The sequence below is a fragment of the Nyctereutes procyonoides genome, unplaced genomic scaffold, assembly GCF_905146905.1.
Source record: "Nyctereutes procyonoides isolate TBG_1078 unplaced genomic scaffold, NYPRO_anot_genome, whole genome shotgun sequence".
Lineage (NCBI taxonomy): Eukaryota > Metazoa > Chordata > Mammalia > Carnivora > Canidae > Nyctereutes > Nyctereutes procyonoides.
In genome coordinates this window covers 31,235,042-31,248,604 of record NW_026575046.1, presented here as the reverse complement: position 1 = coordinate 31,248,604, position 13,563 = coordinate 31,235,042, and positions in this window count along the sequence as shown.

The following is a 13,563-nucleotide window of genomic DNA, read 5'->3' as shown; positions in this document are numbered from 1 at the left end:
CTAGTACTAGGTTGACTAGCAGTGATGAGAGTGGACATCCTGTCTTAGGGGATCCTGATCTTAGGGGAAAGGCTCTCAGTTTTTCCCCATTGAGAATATTTGCTGTGGGATTTTCATAGATGGCTTTTAAGATGCTGAGGAATGTTCCCTCTATCCCTACACTCTGAACAGTTTTGATCAGGAATGGATGCTGTATTTTGTCAAATGCTTTCTCTGCATCTAATGAGAGGATCATATGGTTCTTGTTTTTTCTCTTGTTGATGTGATCTATCACATTGATTGTTTTACGAGTGTGAACCAACCTTGCATCCCGGGGATAAATCCCACTTGGTCATGGTGAATAATCTTCTTAATGTACTATTGGATCCTATTGGCTAGTCTCTTGTAGAATTTTTGTATCTGTGTTCATCAGGGATATTGGTCCATAATTCTCCTTTTTGGTGGGGTCTTTGTCTGGTTTTGGAATTGAGGTGATGCTGGCTTCATAAAATGAGTTTGTAAGTATTCCGTCCCTTTCTATCTTTCAGAACAGCTTTAGTAGAATAGGTATTGTTTCTTCTTTAAACATTTGATAGAATTCTCCTGGGAAGTCATCTGGACTTGGATTCTTGTGTCTTGGGAGATTTTGATGATTGCTCCAATTTCCTCCCTGGTTATTGGCTTGTTCATGTTTTCTAGTTCTTCTTGTTCCAGGTTTGGTAGTTTGTGGTTTTCCAGAAATGCATCCATTTCTTCTAGATTTCCTAATTTATTGGCATATACCCATTCATAATACGTTTTTAAAATCATTTGTATTTCCTTGGTATTGGTTGTGATCTGTCCTCTTTCATTCATGATTTTATTAATTTGAGTCTTTTCCCTTTTGTTTTTAATAAGGCTGGCTAATTGTTTATCTTATTAATTCTTTCAAAGAACCAACTCCTGGTTTTGTTGATCTGTTCTACAGTTTTTCTGGTCTCTATTTCATTGAGTTCTGCTTGAATCTTTATTATCTCTCTTCTTCTGCTTGGTGTCGGTTTTATTTGCTGTTCTTTCTCCAGTTCCTTTAGGTGCTAGGTTAGCTTGTGTACTTGAGTTTTTTCCAATTTTTTTATTTATTTTATATATATATATATATTTTTAATTTTTATTTTATTTTATGATAGTCACAGAGAGAGAGAGAGAGAGAGAGAGAGAGAGAGAGGCAGAGACATAGGCAGAGGGAGAAGCAGGCTCCATACACCGGGAGCCCGACGTGGGATTCGATCCTGGGTCTCCAGGATCACGCCCTGGGCCAAAGGCAGGCGCCAAACCGCTGCGCCACCCAGGGATCCCGAGTTTTTTCCAATTTTTTGAGGGATGCTTGTATTGCAATGTATTTCCCTCTCAGGAATGCTTTTGCTGTATCCCAAAGATTTTGAATGGTTGTATCTTCATTTTCATTAATTTCCATGAATCTTTTAAATTCTTCTCTAATTTCCTGGTTGACCGATTCGTCTTTTAGTAGGATGCTTTTTAACCTCTATGTGTTTGAGTTTCTTCCAGATTTCTTCTTGTGATTGAGTTCTAGTTTCAAAGCATTGTGGCCTGGAAATACTTAGGGAACAATCCCAATCTTTTGGTACTGGTTGAGACCTGATTTGTGACCCAGTATGTGGTCAATTCTGGAGAAAGTTCCATGTGCACTTGAGAAGAATGTGTATTCAGTTGTGTTTGGATGTAAAGTTCTGTAAATATCTGTGAAATCCATCTGGTCCAGTGTATCATTTAAAGCCCTTGTTTCTTTGGTGATGCTGTGCTTAGAATATCTGTCATTTGCAGAAAGTGCCATGTTGAAGTCTCCTACTATTAGTGTATTATTATCTAAGCATGCTTTACTTTGGTTATTAATTGATTGAAATACTTGGCAGCTCCCACATTAGGGGCATAAATATTCATGATTGTTAGGTCTTCTTGTTGGATAGACCCTTAAAGTATGATATAATGTTCCTCTTCATCTTTTGTTATGGTCTTTGGAATAAACTTTAATTTTTCTGATATGAGGATTGCCACCCCAGCTTTCTTTTGAGGTCCATTCGAATGGTAAATGGTTCTCCTACCTTTCATTTATCAGGCTGGAGGTGTCCTTAGGTCTAAAATGAGTCTCTTCACATAGATCAATGGAACAGAATAGAGAATCCAGAAGTGGACCCTCAATTTTATGGTCAACTAACATTTGACAAAGCAGGGAAGACTATCCACTGGAAAAAAGACAGTCTCTTCAATAAATGGTGCTGGGAAAATTGGACATCCACATGCAGAAGAATGAAACTAGACCACTCTCTTGCACCATACACAAAGATAAACTCAAAATGGATGAAAGATCTAAATGTGAGACAAGATTCCATCAAATCCTAGAGGAGAACATAGGCAACACCCTTTTTGAACTTGGCCACAGTAACTTCTTGCAAGATACATCCATGAAGCAAGAGAAACAAAAGCAAAAATGAACTATTGGGACTCCATCAAGATAAGCAGCTTTTGCACAGCAAAAGATACAGTCAACAAAACTAAAAGACAACCTACAGAATGGGAGAAGATATTTGCAAATGACCTATCAGATAAAGGGCTAGTATCCAAGATATATAAAGAACTTATTAAATCAACACCAAAGAAACAAACAATCCAATCATGAAATGGGCAAAAGACATGAAGAGAAATCTCACAGAGGAAGACATAGACATGGCCAACAAGCACATGAGAAAATGCTCTGCATCACTTGCCATCAGGGAAATACAAATCAAAACCACGAGATACCACCTCACACCAGTGAGAATGGGGAACATTAACAAGGCAGGAAACCACAAATGTTGGAGAGGATGCGGAGAAAAGGGAACCCTCTTACACTGTTGGTGGGAATGTGAACTGGTACAGCCACTCTGGAAAACTGTGTGGAGGTTCCTCAAAGAGTTAAAAATAGACCTGCCCTACGACCCAGCAATTGCACTGCTGGGGATTTACCCCAAAGATACAGATGCAATGAAACACCGGGACACCTGCACCCCAATGTTTCTAGCAGCAATGTCCACAATAGCTAAACTGGGGAAGGAGCCATCGAAAGATGAATGGATAAAGAAGATGTGGTTTATGTATACAATGGAATATTACTCATCCATTAGAAATGACAGATACCCACCATCTGCTTCGATGTGGATGGAACTGGAGGGTATTATGCTGAGTGAAATAAGTCAATCGGAGAAGGACAAACATTTATGGTTTCATTCATTTGGGTAATATAAAAAATAGTGGCAGGGAATAAAGGGGAAAGGAGAGAAAATGAAAATGAGAGAAAATGAGGAGAGAATATCAGTGAGGGGGACAGAACATGAGAGACTCCAAACTCTGGAAAATGAACTAGGGGTGGTGGAAGGGGAGGTGGGCGGGACCTGGGGGTGACTGGTTTATGGGGACTGAGGGGGGCACTTGATGGGATGAGCATCGGGTGTTATTCTATATGTTGGCAAATTCAACACCAATAAAAAATAAATTAAAAAAATAAAATAAAATCTGCAGTGAATAAAAATATAAAATAAAATAAAATAAAATAAGTCTCTTGTAGACAGCAAATAGAAGATGGGTCTTGCTTTTTTATCCAGTCTGAAACCCTGCATCTTTTGATAGGATCATTTAGCCCATTTACATTCAGAGTAATTACTGAAAGATATGAATTTAGTGTCATTGTAATACCTATTCCGTCTCTATTTTGTGGATTATGTCTTTGGGCTTCCTCTTTCTTTTTCAGGGTCCCTCTTAATATTTCTTGCAGAGCTGGTTTGGTGGTCACATATTCTTTCCATTTCTGCCTATCTTAGAAGCTCTTTATCTCTCCTATTCTGAAAGAGAGCCTTGCTGGATATAGTATTCTTGGCTGCATGGTTTTCACATTTAGTGCCCTGAATATACCCTGCCAGCCCTTTCTGGCCTGCCAGATCTCTGTGGAGAGGTCTGCTGTTAATCTAATATTTCTTCCCCATATAAGTTAAGACTCTCTTGTCTCTCAGTGCTTTAAGGATTCTATCTTTGGGATTTGCAAGTTTCACTATTAAATGCCAAGGTGTTGAATGTTTTTTATTGATTGGGGGGGTACTTCTCTTATCTCCTAGATCTGAATACCTGTTTCCCTCCCCAAATTAGGGAAGTTCTCAGCTATGGTTTGTTCAAATATGCTTTCTAGCCCTCTGTCCCTCTCAGCACTTTTTGGAACCCCAATTATATGTAGATTCTTCCTTCTGAGGCTATCATTTATTTCCCTTAACCTTCCTCATGGTATTTTGTTTTTCTTTTTCCTCAGCTTCCTTCCTTGCCATTGACTTGTCTTCTATATCACTCACTCTGTCTTCCACCTCATTAACCCTCATCGTTAGGACCTCCAGTTTGGATTGCATCTCATTTAATTGATTTTTAATTTCTGCCTGATTATATCTAAATTCTGCAGTCACGAAGTCTCTTGAATCCTTTATGCTTTTTTTCCAGAGCCACCAGTAGCTTTATAATTGTGCTTCTGAATTGACTTTCTGACATCGAATTGAAATCCATATTCTGTAACTCTTTGGCAGAGAGTACTGTTTCTGATTCTTTTGTGGTGAATTCTTCTTTGCAGTCTCCCAGTCCACACTGGCATAGATGCTCCTGGGGCCAGCACAGGTGCTCTGATCTGCACAGCTTGGGGGGGCCTAGTCAGTGCAGAGTGGCTGTATGAGCAGGGTGAGAGTCAAGAATATCAACCACGACCTAAGTAAATTCCATCCTAGATGATTCTGACAAGGTCAGAGACCAGAAAATGAAAAAGAAGATCAGAAAGAAATAAAAGGATCACTAAAGTGAAAAACAAATTTTAGAACAAAGCAAAAGTAAGGAGGAAAAAAAAAGAATAAAAAAGAGAAGAAAAAAAGGTGGGGACTGGGATATAATGGTGGTGAAGAAATTATAGTGGAGGGAGGATGTAGTCTACCTGAGGGGTCCTAGAGGGTGATCCTCTTGTTTCTGAGTGTATTAAGTTCTGTTTGTTGGAAGATGCTCAGTCCCAAATTTATATAAACCAGCAATACTTGTAGAAAGCCCCAACATTGACCACCAAAACATAAACGAGATAAAAGAGGGGGGCAGAATGGAATGAAGAGAGAATATAATCTCACAGAATCAACCAACACAGTATACCACTTGGTTCTGGGTGTATGCTGGTCATGTTTTAGAAGTTATTAACTACTGCCATTGTAGAACAAAATGAGGCAGAGAAAACAACACAAAACAAAAAAAACATATCTCATGTATCTCCCAAAATTAAATTGAATATGTTGAAGAGAATATAGAAGTGGGAAATATATCTAAGACATGTAATTATAGAAATATGAAAGTCAGAAAGGAAGAAACTTAAAAATGAAGAGGGGGTAAATATTGTAGTGAAGGTGGGAAAAGAGAAAAAAATACTGGAAATTTTTAGTCTGATATAAAAAGAGTTGTACTGGAAAAGGGGGGAAAAATAGAAGGAGTAGGCTCTGGTTTTATATACTATAAACGCCTCTACTTCCCTTGGAGCTTTGCAGTGCTGCTCGGTCCAGAACTTGCTCTTCCCCTGTCCTTCCAGCTGGTCTTCTGGGGGAGGGGCCTGCTTTGCTGCCTCTCAGGTGTGTGCACCTGGGGGAGCTGCCCGGCCCCCCGCTGGATGCCCGGCTCTGTGGGAGCTGTTTATCCTGTGAGGCCCCTGTTCCCTAGCAGCCCCGCTACGTCCCAGGCACAGGGTGACACCAGGAGGGACAACAACACTGGCGGCAGCCAGGTCTCCAGCCCTGGAGTCAGCTCCCGCAGGAACTACCGCAGCTCCCAGTCCACACTGGCCTGGATGCTCCGGGGCGGGGGGCGCTGATCTGCACAGCTTGGGAGCCCCCGCGGCAGGGGTGTCCTCGCTGTCCTGTGCCCTCCCCGCCTCGGCCTGTCCCGGGGGGGGGGCAGGATCCTGGGCTGTGCCCCCCGGCGCCCTGGGATTCAGGGCCTGTGCTGCTGGAATCGGGCTCCTGGGCCAGCGCTCCTGAAGGCACAGGGTGCACGGCCTCCGCGGAGCCCCCGCCTGACCCTTCTCCCCGAGGCCCCACTGGGCACGCTCCAGCCCTTTACCGAGACCGGCCGCGGTGCGTGGTGCGCTCTCCCCGGGGGCACCTCCTCCGTTAGTGCCCCCGGGAGGCTGGAGGCTCCCCCGCCCCTCCTGCGATCCTGCCCCAGTTCCCTGCCAGCGCCTCTCCATCCGGGAAGAATCCGGTGCGGATTTTTAAAGTTCCTGCTTCTCCAGGGCGGGGCTCTCCTGTCCCAGAGGTTCTCCCCGCCTTGGCCCAGCTCCTTGCGGGGCCCCTCCCCTACTTGATTCTTTTTTATTTTTATTTTTCCGCCTTCCCACCTTGCTAGAAGTGAAAGCCCTTTTCTCTGTAGGGTTCCAGATGTTCGCTCTTTAAATCTCAGGTCGAATTCGTAGGTGTTCAGGATGGTTTGAAAGTTATCTAGGTGAGTTGGTGAGGCGGGGTGAGGGGAGGCCCCTACTCCTCCTCCATCTTGCCCTGCCCTCCTAAAATGATTTTTACGATATATTTAATGAAGTGAATCAAGCCAGAAGAACAAAGAGGAAAGAAGATAACGAAAATATAGTTGAGTGTGGGGAGGATGCCTCATGGGGTTGTCCAGGGTCTCCTATGCTGGCCCTTCAACCACAGCTCCTCTTAGGGAGGGGTGCTGCTCCCACTCCCATTTCCAGTTTCTACTCTGAGAAATATATACCACAACTTTTTAATCATGGGCTTCCTTGTACTGCCAGGCTATCCTTTAGGGCAGTATAATTTTTTTAAAAAAAAGATTTATTTATGAGAGAGAGAGAGAGAGAGTCAGAGACACAGGCAGAGGGAGAAGCAGGCTCCATGCAGGGACCCCCATGCGGGACTTGATCCCAGGACTCCAGGATCATATCCTGGGCCAAAGGCAGGTGCTAAACCGCTGAGCCATCCAGGGATCTCTGACAGCATACTTTTTAAATGGACTCCATACTTCCATGTCTACTGTGGGTTTTGTATTTACAACCAGGGATCCATGCCTTTGTAAACTTTTCAGAGGGAACTTCACTTAGACCTAGACCTCATTCTCTTTCTCAGGACTCAAACCCCAGTACTTGTTTCCTTTAGCAGTTAAATCCCCTTTCTTACTCCACAAATTCAGGTAAGTGTTCATTGCCACCTCCTATTATGACAGAGAATTAAAGTTTTGTTCTCTTGAAGCATAAACAGAAGTTTCATAAACACCAGGCACAGTTAAAAGCAGCCCTATCACAATGCAAGCAGAAAGATTAAGCACCATCCAAAGAAGACATACAGATGGCCAACAGACACTTGGAAAGGTGTTCAATACCACTATCAGGGGAATACAAATCAAAACCACAGTGAGGTATCACCTCACACCTGTTGGAGTAACTATTATAAAAAGACAAAAGATAGTAAGTATTGGTGAGGATATGGAGAAAAGGGAATCTTTGTGCACTATGAAAAGTAGCACAGAGATTCATCGCAAAATTAAAAATACAACTACCATATGATCCAGCAATTCCATTTCTGGGTATTTATCCAAAGGAGATGAAAATGCTAGGTCAAAGAAGATGTATGCACTACTGTATTCATTGCAGCATTATCTTTAATAGTGAAGATATGAAAGCAACCAAGCCTATCAATGGAAGAATAAAGAAAAAGTGGCATGCATACAAAAAGTGGTAGCATGCACACCTGCATGCACACATAGACACACAGAAATATTATTCAACCATAAAAAGAAGGAAATCTTGCCATTTGCAACAAAGATGGACCTTGAGGGCATTACGCTAAGTGAAATAAATCAAAGACATATACCATATGATCTCTCTTAAATGCAGAATTTAAAACAAAACTGTTCCCATAGATACAGCAAACAAATTAGGGGTTGCCAGAGGCAGGGGGTGGGAGTGTGTGCCAAATGAATGAAGGAAGTCAAAGGTACAAACTTTGAGTATAAAATAAATAAGTCATGGGATGTAATGTACACCGTAGTGGCTATAATACTGTATTGTATATTTGAAAGTTGCTAAGAGAGATCTTAAAAGTCCTCTTCGTAAGAAAAAAATCATAACTATGTAAGATGGCAGATGTTAAGTAGACTTATTGTGGTGATCATTTTGCAATACATACAGAGCCATCATGTCCTACACCAGAAATATGTTGCATGTCAATTATCTTAAAAACAGGAAGATTAAACACCAATGTGTTTAAGTTAAAACAACTAAGAGAGATAACAAGAAACCCGGGCATATTGTAGTAGAACTGTAAAATACTAAATCAAGAGAAGGATTTAAAGTGCAGCAGAGAGAAGAGAATGATACCCCACACTGAGTAACAAACAAACCAGGCTTCTTAACAGCAAAAATCAAAGTCAGAGAGTAAATGTTAATTTCAAAATATGAAACACCCAGTAAAGCTACTTAAACATGTTTTCAGATAAATAATTTTTAAGATTTTTCTACCAACAAAACCTTAATAATTTTTAAAGGATTTTATGATTGTGTATGACTGAAAGATGACCTAGAAAGAAGTTCTGAGATTTAAAAAAAAAAAGTTAAGAATTTGGCAAATGTAAAAATAATACCAAATTACAGGCTTTGAAAATTGATAACGGCATACTTTGGAGATATTGCAGGTTCAGTTCCAGAATACTGCAATAAAACAAGTCAGATGAATTTTTTGGTTTCCAATGCATATAAAGGTTATGCTTATATTATGCTGCAGTCTATTAAGGGTAAAATGTGTCTTAAAAAATGTACAGACCATAATTTAAGAATACTTTGTTAAATACGTATGATCCTTATCATACTTATGATAAGTATGATACCATCAGATAACCATCAGATGATGGTTAAAATTTTAACCATCATCTGAGTGTTCAGTGAGTTGTAGTCACTGATCACAGATTGCCATGACAATAATAATGACAAAGTTTGAAATATTCCAAGAATTACCAACATGTGACCCAGAGACTAAGTGAGCAAATGCTGTTGAAAAAAATGGTGCCTAGAGACTTTCTCAACACAGGGTTGCCACAACCCTTCAATTTTTAAAAAACACAGTAAGTATCTATGAAACACAATAAAATGAAGGACACCTATAAATACTACCCAAAAATTACATGTAAATTGGAAAGTGAGTGATCAAAGATCAAAGGACCTAAGGTCCTTGTAATTTTAATAGAGAAGTTTAATATGCTAATTAACTTTAGATTTGCAATTATGTATAACTAAATATTGAAGGTAGGGGGAGTCATCAAGATTGATCATAAAAGATGAAATTTTCTCTTTTATCCTGATCAGTGGGTGACCTTTCTCTCTTCCTTTTTTTTTTTTTAAGATTTTATTTATTTATTCATGAGAGACACACAGAGAGAGAGAGGGGGGCAGAGACACAGGCAGAGGGAGAAGCAGGCTCCATGCAGAGAGCCCGATATAGGTCTCGATCCCAGGTCCCCAGGATCAGGCCCTGAGCTGAAGGCAGCACTAAACCACTGAGCCACCTGGGCTGCCCCCTTTCTCTCTTCCTGAATGAGATTTTTTTTTTTTTTGGCGACTCCGCCAGGACGCAAACTGAATGAAAATTCTTATAGACCCCAAGACTATTCTTGTCCCCTGTAGGTAAAAATAAAATAAAATAAAAAATAAAAAATAAATCCATCAATCTTTAAGACACAAAACTTTGTTTCAACCCAGGAGCAAGTAATTTCTAGCCAATACACTAATCTTTATGGAAAAATGAGTTTTATTTCCTTTCTGGAACCAAACTAGATCTTGTTGTAGACAGACTAACTTTTGGTTGTGAATGAGGGGTACTGGGTTCTTTTTCTTTTTCCTTTTCAGATGTTTCTTCTACCCTCGATTATGAAGTTACTACTGAATGCTGAGCCCTGGCATCCCCATCCCCTTCCTTGGCTCTCAGAAAACTAGCAGTCAAACCTCACTTTTCAGGCAGGGCATTAGAAGAATCTCCTCTGAGGAATCTGATTAGAGGAAAGACTTAAAGATATTCACATTAGGGGAACTCTCCCACCTGAGAGTCCTCTCAGATTACCCCCAGTAAAGCCCGCTGTTGACCAGCACCAACCTCATGCTCAGTGCTTCGACATTTCAAGTGCCCCACTCTTAAATAAGAACAAACAGGTTCCCAAACATCTGAGTTTTTTTTTTAGAAAATATCAAGCCCCAAATGTAAAATGCAGCTGACAGAAAGCCAAGAAGAAAAGTTTAAATAACATCCTACCGATATCCTGATATCCCACCATATCTTCAGAAATAACAGCAAATATTCATCAATAAAACATTTATACGATCCAAAAAGGGGTAGATTTCTGAAAAACCAAACAGAACTCTTACAAATTAAAGTTTAGCAGTGAGGCACCTGGTTGTCAGTAGAGAATGCAACTCTTGATCTCAGGGTCGTGAGATTCATACTGTGCATAGAGCCTACTTAAGGAAAAAAAAAGTTTAGCAGAAATTTAAGTCTCACAGAAGAGTTAGAAAATAGTTTAAGGAAACTAGAAAGTAGAGCAAAAAGACAAAGATAGATATATTTAAAATTAGACCAACAGTCCATGCATTCCAACATCCAAATAATAGGAATTCTAGAATGAAAGAATAAGGTACATTTAGGGAAGTAAGGCATTAAAATTGAAAAATGTCATAGGCTCAAAGGGCATGTTGTTAAAGATCAAGGGCACCTATCAATATCCAGAACAATAAATGAAAACAGAGGCTGCCATACAGGGGACCACAGACCAGAGGGAAAGATAGCAAGGGAACTCCAGAGCCAGGGGGAACAGAAGGGGCTCAAATGTCTAGGTGATGTTCAACCACACAGTGGGGGCTCTGAGTCAGAGAGCTCAGTAGAACAGCAGAGACTGAGGTGTCTCACACCACTGGGGTTTAGCTTACGTATGACTAGCAGAAGGTAAGTGCCATTTTACATAGTACACAAAGTAGGCAGGCTACATGGGAGTTAGGCTATGTGATCTTTAGTCCTCATTGAACCCTGGCCTTTGGTAAATCTCCTAGGTATTCAAACACTGATTTTTCAGTTTGTTGGTTCATTCGTGGATTTATTCATTCATTCGTTAGGCATTTGTTCTTTTAATATAAGCACTGTACTCAAATGGGGAACAGGAGTGTGAACAGGCAGGTAGGATTCTTTCCTTCATGGTTCTTACAGTTCTATAGGCAATAAAGGTGACTGCATCATAGTACAACAGGTGCCAGGATTAAGTACTACAGAATGTCAAGACAACCTATACTGTAAGGATGAAAGTCAAGGACTCTTCAATGATAATAAAGTCTAAGCTTTAAAAATTCAGGATAGGGAGCAATGTAGCCTTGGGGTTGGAAGGTAAGCAACGTCTTAAACAGGAAATACCTCCTAAACCATGTGAATGAAATGAGAATTCTGGGAAGATATCCCAAGTACACAGAGAAGCTACTGGATGGGTGTCAGCAGAATTACATGAGAAGATTACTCAACTTACAGTGTGAAAAATGAATTGGAAGGAGGCCATAGAGTCAGGGAGACTTGTAAGGGAGCCAGTATAGTAGTTCTCAGGAACAATATGATGTCCTGAGTTAGGATAAAGGTGTTAGGAATGAGTGCTCTGAAAAGATGCAAAGAAACTTTGTGTAGGGCAGCCCGGGTGGCTCAGTGGTTTAGCACCGCCTTTGGCCCAGGGAATGATCCTGGAGACCTGGGATCGAGTCCCACGTTGGGCTCCCTGCATGAAGCCTGCTTCTCCCTTTGCCTGTGTCTCTGTCTCTCTCTGTCTCTCATGAATAAATAAATAAAATCTTTAAAAAAAAACTTTGTGTAAATTCAGTGGAGCTTCAGACAGACTCAAGAGAGCTTTGTGAGTTCTATCAACATGTCTCAACAGATACAAGTGGGGGAAGGGGAGGTGAGTCAAGAATGATTAGACTTCCACTGCTTCCCTTTTCACCAAGCTGACTCTCCAATAGTATTTTAATCCAAAGTAGGTTTTTATTTCCCTCATGCTGACAGTAGTAGTAGTAGAATTGTCCACATAGGATGATCTTAACATCTGCCTTACAGAATAGGCTATTTATTTTGAGAGAGAGAGGAAGAAAGGGAGAGAAAGGGAGGAAGGAGGAGAGGGAGATTCTTAAGCAGGCTCCATGCTCAGCACAGAGCCCCAAGGTGAGACTCCATCTTACAATCCTGAGCCAAAATCAAGAGTCTAACACTTAACCAACTGAGCTACCCAGGCACTCCCAGAATAGCCATTTTAAATCAGAAAAGAAGTGTGGCTTGAAAAAGAAAAACAAAACCTAAACTAGCACAAGGAGGGAAATAATAAAGATTAGAGCAGAAATAAATGATATAGAAACTAAAAAAGTACAATATATCAGTGAAACAAGGAGCTGGTTCTTTGAAAGAAATCAGTAAAATTGATAAATCTCTAACCAGACTTATTGAGAAAGAAACACAGGGCAGCCCATGTGGCTCAGCGGTTTAGCCTTCAGCCCAAGGCCTGATCCTGGAGACCCGGGATCAAGTCCCACATCAGGCTCCCTGCATGGAGCCTGCTTTTCCCCTCTGCCTGTGTCTCTGCCTCTCTCTCTCTCTCTCTCTCTCTGTCTCTCATGAATAAACAAATAAAGTCTTTTTAAAAAATAAAAAAACACAGAACTCAAAATCATGAATGAGTGGAGAAATAACACCAAACACTACAGAAAATAAGTAAGATCAATTTGGAGTATATTACATTGCCCCTTTATTTTAACATAAAATCTCAAGTAGATATTTAGATATTTTAGTATTATTTAATTATCAAAACAAAATATTGAACATCCTAAATATAATCACATATTTTAGAACCAAGGGATACATTAGAGGTACTGTGGTTTGATATTCTCACTAAACAGGTGAAGAAACTCGTGCCCAGGAACAGAATTGCATTTGCCCTAGGTACATCAAGAAGAGAATAGGTCCATAATTCAGGTTCTTAAATCTGTTTCATCCCATTTGTTTCACTCCATCTAGCAGAATTCAAGAGATCAGAGGCTCTGAAATCTTTCTTCTGGGCTTAAATCCAGGCTCTTCCACTTTCTAGCTTTATAATTTAGTCAAAGTTATGAAAAATACTTTTGAGGCCTAAGTTTCCTCAAATTAAAACAAAGAAGATTGTAATACCTATACCTCATCTGATTGTTACAAAGTTTAAATGAGATAATATATGTAAAAGTAATTAGGGCAGTGACTCCACATAGGCGACATCAGCAACTGTTAGCTCTTCCAATCATCATGTTAAGTGTTAGCATTATCTTTTATTATCTCAATTACTCTTCATTAGAGTCTCCTAGAGATAGTTCAATTATTTCACTTACCCCCTGCCTCCTCTCAAAGTCTCAGTGAATTAGAACAAATAGATATAGATATTCTGCATGGAACTCTGTAATTCAAACTTTTTTTCTATGCCCTGACTTTAGCCCTTTTTCATGAAGCT